Below are 6,037 nucleotides of genomic sequence, written 5' to 3' on the forward strand. Positions count from 1 at the left end.
GAAAACAAGCACAACCCACGCTGGCCCAGGGCCAACAGAATGTGCAGGCAGAATGAAGGTCTCAGTGAGCAGGGTCCGCATCACCACCCTTTTCAGGGCAGCAGGTAGCATATTAGGTGGTGGTAGGGGTGGTGGCTGTTTTTAATAATACCTAAGACAAAGAAGAATTTAAAAACCAAGAGCTTTTCCCAGGGGGCAGGGGTGGGGGTGGCCAGCAAAGGTAGATAAAATGTGTCTTCCTGCCGTTGTCTCCCCTTTTTCCTGTCCTGCAAGCTGTCAGAGATGTCCCTCATCTACTCTCAGCCCCACCTTCCTCAAAATCTCTAAGCTCTCCATTATTCAAATTTCTAAGGCAAGGTGTAAAAATAAACACACCATTTTGAATAAATCCTCCTGGCCAAAGATATTTGCATTTTAACTGTGAACAAACCCCTGTGGCAAAGGAGCTTGGGCCCTTGGGGTCTTACCAGAGGTTGGCAAGTTTGGCAGAAGCCAGCTCAGTTCTCTGGATAGGTGAGGCTTCAGAAGGAAAAACACCTTCCCCCTCTGCACTTTGCCAGAGGCTTAAAGGGAATAACCTGGCTCTCAAGAATATTTAATCACTAGGATTTTGTCATGTCAGGGTTAATAGGAGCCAGACACTAGAAATGCATGACATGCCAGGCTGGCGTTCTGAACCACGCAGGAGAGGGCCAAGGTAAGTATCACCTCTGAGACGCCCCATTGGTGTGGCTCCCACTTTAGAATTCTCTCTCTCTCTCTCTCCCTCTCTCTCTCTCGTTGATAAAATGCAGTTTTTCTCCCTGCAGACAATGATGACAGCCATGCAAACCCAAGCCCTGCTGCTGGTGGGGTCCACCGCCAAATGACTACAGAGCAGCACCAGGAGCTTCCAGGGTACTGCTTCATTGACTGCACAAAATCCACAGTCTACTAATGACCACTTAACTATCAGCACCATTAGCTGTATCACTGTAGAACTACCTACCAGATGTGTAACAATCATATTTACTGGTCTGTTTGCAGCTGGTGGTAGCTTCTCTGGGCTCATGATCCATTCACTCAAATAGCTGTTCCCCCATCTGCTTAAATAAGAGAGCCCTGGTACAGCCCCAGGACATGGTGGCCCACATGTGCCCACAGGATGCCCAGTACGGGATCAGGAGGGAGGGCAGTATAGAGGTCAAATGACCGCAATCATCTGATTTTTATTAAACACAACATTTAAAAAGAACAACCATTCTATTGCCATGAGAGTACTCTATTTTTCTTCTGGGAAGAGAAAGGCTTTCCAAATGTTTTATTCAGCAGGAACTAGAACACTGTTATTATAAACTTTCTTTCCCAAATAAATTCCCCGAGCTTATGCTGCCAGAATTGCTCTGGTCCCAGGCAATTCTGCCTTCACTCAGTGACTTCTGAGATTTTACTAGAAAAACCTGTCACCCAGGCTCCAGCAAGCAGCAGATGGTGTCAGTGGGGCCATGCAGTGTAGCTCTGCCCAGGACAGTTCTGAGAAAACCAACCATGTGGTATCATTGGAAAGGAGCTCCATGTTACCATACTAACTGGGATTCTCCTAAGTAGCAGATCAGAGCCTGTTGAAGGCGTGGTGGTGGTCCCTATCTGCTCTTTCACCTCAGGAGTTCTGGGAGAAACATCACCTCCCAAAGGTAGCCTTTTGGCAAAAGGACCCCCTAGGTCTGCTGAGGAAAAATATCAGCCAATATTCCAGGGATGATGAACAGAAGGAAAATGGGAAACATGGCATACCCCAACTTCTGGAAGTTTCTGGATCATTCCACAAATAGAAGAGATTTTTATTCTAATATCAAAAGGGAATTGAGGAGCCCAACCTCTCCTAGGACACTGGTGGATCCCTGAGATGGATTCAATCATTGGAATACCATTGCAACATCTCTGATGGAGTCTTGCAGAGGAACTATAAAGTTGTAAAAGCCAGCTCCCCTTCAAAAGTTCATTCAGAGTGAGCACTGGGAGAGGAGAAATGTTCCCCACTAGGGTGGCATCAGGTAAAGCCACCAATGGGTGTGAGTATTTTTTTTTAAAAAGTGACAAATCATTAGGGAATGAAGAAGGTGCTAAAAGAAGAGACAAGCTAGAGCCTAGTTATGGTGAAAGCAGTGGTCACTGAATAAGGTGGCTGGCCATATACTATCTATTGCCACTGGCCTCAATTTTAAACCTCTTTCATAATCTTCCTCGTATCACAGGGCAGGGAAGATTCAAACTACATTTTCCAATCCCCTGTATAGATACAGTTCTTGGTTTATTTTAGGTTCAGTCAATGAGATTCACATGACAATATAACACCTGGAATGAGGAAGGTTTTCCAGGTGTGCAAGTGGATAAGTGGGCACGGGCACAGGTTGGCAGCAGATGAACTCCATGTCCCAGTGTCTCGGTACCAGTTTGGAGGGTATAGAGATGCTGCCAGTGATAGTGGCAGATGCAGTTTCTGGATTTCTGGGTTGAAGACAGGGGTGTGACCTCAAAGACAAATGTTAAATGGCAGACTGGTTACAATTCCTTAGCCTTTCCAATGATTTTGTAAGCACCTAATTCTCTGTATTAAATCCTTTCTCCTTGCAATACCTAGAGTGGTAAGGCAGACTGGCTGGCTGTTCTCCAACCCATTTTCTTTTCTCCTCTATTCCCAGCTAAACCTGTGTGTTTCCCAACCTCTTGCAGTTAGGTGTGACCCTATGCTAATGGATGGTGAGTGGGAGTGTTGGGCGTCCCCTTCAGACCTGAGCTAAACAATCCCCACCTAAGACCCTCCCTGCTCTTTTCCCCTCTATTTGTCTCATACAGAAAAACACAGTGACTTTGGGCGCTATGGGTAATGGGGGGAGGGCCACAGGATGGAATGGAATGGCATGGGCCTGGGTTCCTGAATCACTGTTTGGAAGAGAGTCACCTTAGAAGAGAAGCTCTCTCCCCTCATAGCAGCACCAGACAAAACCACAACTAGTATGTGACTGAGGGAAAAAAAAGGTGTTGGGATGAGGAACATATTACAGAAGCAACAATCAAGGACTAAATGGAAAAGCAGTGGTCACTGAAGTGAAGGGGGAAAACCCTGCTATTTTCTAAGTCACTGGGATAGTGAGGTTTATCTAAGATGGCAGTTAGTAGCACCCCAGATAAAAGAAGTTGTTTCTGTTTCTGCACTGAACTCTTACTGAGGACAGTCCCCAAAGTAAAAGTCAGAATAAGTCACTGATAACACTGCTATAAACACAATAGAGGCCACAACCAAAAGAAACACATGAGCTGGTAGAATCTAACTTAAAAAAAAAAAAAAAAGGAGATTAGAGAGCCTTGGGGGTTAGTATACATTTCAAGGGCCAAATTTCTTTGTTGTCACATAAAACCTGGCCCCTGTTCATCATCCCATCCTCATGCTTCACATACACTGAACTTCAGAAAAAAAATACTTAGAAGTCCCCAAACAGACCAGAGGTCTTTTTTTTTTTTTTTTTAATATTCCAACATTTCAGGTCTAGGAAACCATGCTCACTTGTTTCAAGATATCCAGGGGTGGCATCCTAGGAGAAGCCTCCCTGCTGGACAGATTGAAAGCCATCTTTCTCCATCATGGACCTTGATTCCAAGGGCTGTCACTGTGAATGAATTCCAGGAGCAGATGCAGATCTCAGAGACAAGTAGAAGCACCCAGAGGTACAGATGTGAGGCCTGGCAACTGAACTGACAACTCAAATAGCATCTCTCATCTGTGAGCCAGGCCAGCTGGTCTGTTCCACTGGCTGGGAGCATTCCTGAAAAACGTGCTTCCATTTTATATTTTTATGTGTCTCGAGTCACCCTTTTGTTGTTCCGGAACATTCTGGAGAACTGGAGGCTAATCATCCTTAATGGTGTGACATCTGTTAAAAATGACTGGGTTCTCATGCCCAGAACCTCCCTATGTCATCATGAAGGTGGCCACACAGTCACCCTCTGTCCATCCCTTTGTGTCATTTCCCTTTTAATGGCTCACCAATCAAGAAGAGAAGAAAAGCAGTCCTATAACTAGGAGTTGAAACTAACCTTAAAAGATAAATATATGTTACTAAAAGTAGAGTACAGAAAAAAAGTACTTGCAGCTGTTCAGAGAAGAATGATGTTCCATTGACCACAGCAAAGCAAGTAGAAGAACACATGCATGTGTTTTGGTCCCCCCATCCAGGGCTTTATGAAAGCTGGACTTCATTTAGGTTTTCAGTGGCTCAAAACAATGGAAAAAACAGCCTCAGTTTCTGTTGCTAATGTTGGAATCACAACACAGAAAACATAAGCCCCAAGGATCAATCATGCAGTTGAATACAGAGAGAAGGTGTTCTAGCCTTTAGAACTCTTTCATACCAGAATGGCACCTGCTTAAAGAGTCAATAGTTGCAAAAATTCTTCAAGGGGAGAAAATGTGAACTCTCCTTTAATTGATCCCAATTAACTTTGTATCTTGTCAGCCCAATGACCAATCTGAACTTAAAGTTCACAATGAAAAATAGGGATAATAACTCCTTGTTGAGGGTAGAGCATGTGCCAAAGACTGTACTAAACACTTTATGTACTTCATATTATTTAACTCACCCAACAGGACTCTGAGGTAGGTGGTTTTACCCCATTACACAGAAAACAACACTGAATATCAGAAAAACTAAAGAACATGCTTAATACCACATCACTTGTAAGCAGCTGAACCAAGAGTCAAATCCACTTTGGCTTACTCCAAATCCTACATTCTTAACCTCTGTGCATCATTAATTAGTATCAGGACTCACCTAGGTAGACATACTTGCTGCACAGGGGTAGGGATGAGAGAACATGCATTGAATAAAGCTGGTGGCAGGGGAGCTTTCAAGATTTGGAAAGTCCTGCCAGGTAGGCTCGATTGATGCCCGGAGCTAGACATCCCCTCCACCCCAGCAATTTCAGGCCACTAGGGGACACTTATAAAGGCAAGCAGGTCACCACAGCTGTTAAATTCCCCCAACTGCCCTCTCCAAAAATAATAAAAATGTAGGAAACCCTGAGAGTCACTGGGGTACTTTGAGCTCACAAGTTCTCTTTTTCAAGAGGAAACCTGAAGAAGTCAGTTTCAAAAGGCTATATATCATATGATTCCATAGAGATAGAAAGCAGATCAGTGGTTGCCAGGGGATAGAAGAAGAGAGTAGAAGTTGAGGGCAAAGGGCACAAGAAAACTTTTGGGAGGAGGATGGAAATGTTTTATATGCTAATTATGGTAGACTTGACACAGATGTATACTTCTGTCAAAACTCATTTGATCATACATTTACAATTGGCATGTAAATTACATCTCAATAAAGCTGATTTAAATATATGTACACAATTTTTTTCCCCCAAAAGAAAGCTAGCTAAACGAATCTTGAGCTAAAATTTTTGTTGTGTAACTTTTTTGCAATAAACCCTGGAACTTTACTCCCTCGGTTGTTCAGTCTTCCCAGCAGGATAATTTCCTACAGGCAGCCACTGCTGGCTGATCCACCACATCCACTGGGAAGAAGATTCTGAAGGGAATTTTCAGACAAATGCTTCTTTACTAGTTTAAATAAGAAGCTGAGTCCTAGTAGTACAATCATTGGGTTTATCCAAAGGAAGCCAAAACACTAATCTAAAAGAATATATGCACCACTGTGTTCATTGCAGCATTATTTTCAATAGCCAAGATTTGGAAGCAGCCCAGGTGTCCATCAGTAGATAAGTAGATTAAAACTGTAGTATATTTACACAAGGGAATACTACGCAGCCATTAAAAAAAGAAGGAAATCTTACTCTTTGCAATATCATGGATGGGCCTGAAGATCGTTATGCTAAGTGAAGTAAGCCAGTCAGAGATAGATAAGTAACATTTGATTACACTCATATGTGGAATCTAATGAATAAAATAAACTAACAAGCAAAATAGAGACAGACTCATGGAAAGCAGGCTAACAGCTGTTAGGGGAGGGACTTAGTGGGGACAGTGGAGCAATTGAACAAAAAAGAA

The 6,037-nt window shown here is 43.3% G+C and overlaps 1 long non-coding RNA gene across 1 annotated transcript; it reads left to right on the forward strand.

Annotated features, from left to right (window-relative positions):
* The first annotated feature begins 458 nt into the window (after positions 1-458).
* LOC149996059 (uncharacterized) lies at positions 459-1,183 on the forward strand. Its single transcript, XR_016507512.1, has 3 exons — positions 459-513; positions 623-697; positions 810-1,183. It is a non-coding gene; the product is annotated as an uncharacterized LOC149996059 (long non-coding RNA).
* The last annotated feature ends 4,854 nt before the right edge of the window (positions 1,184-6,037 follow it).

The sequence above is a fragment of the Furipterus horrens genome, unplaced genomic scaffold, assembly GCF_987537825.1.
Source record: "Furipterus horrens unplaced genomic scaffold, mFurHor1.1.pri manual_scaffold_12, whole genome shotgun sequence".
NCBI lineage: Eukaryota > Metazoa > Chordata > Mammalia > Chiroptera > Furipteridae > Furipterus > Furipterus horrens.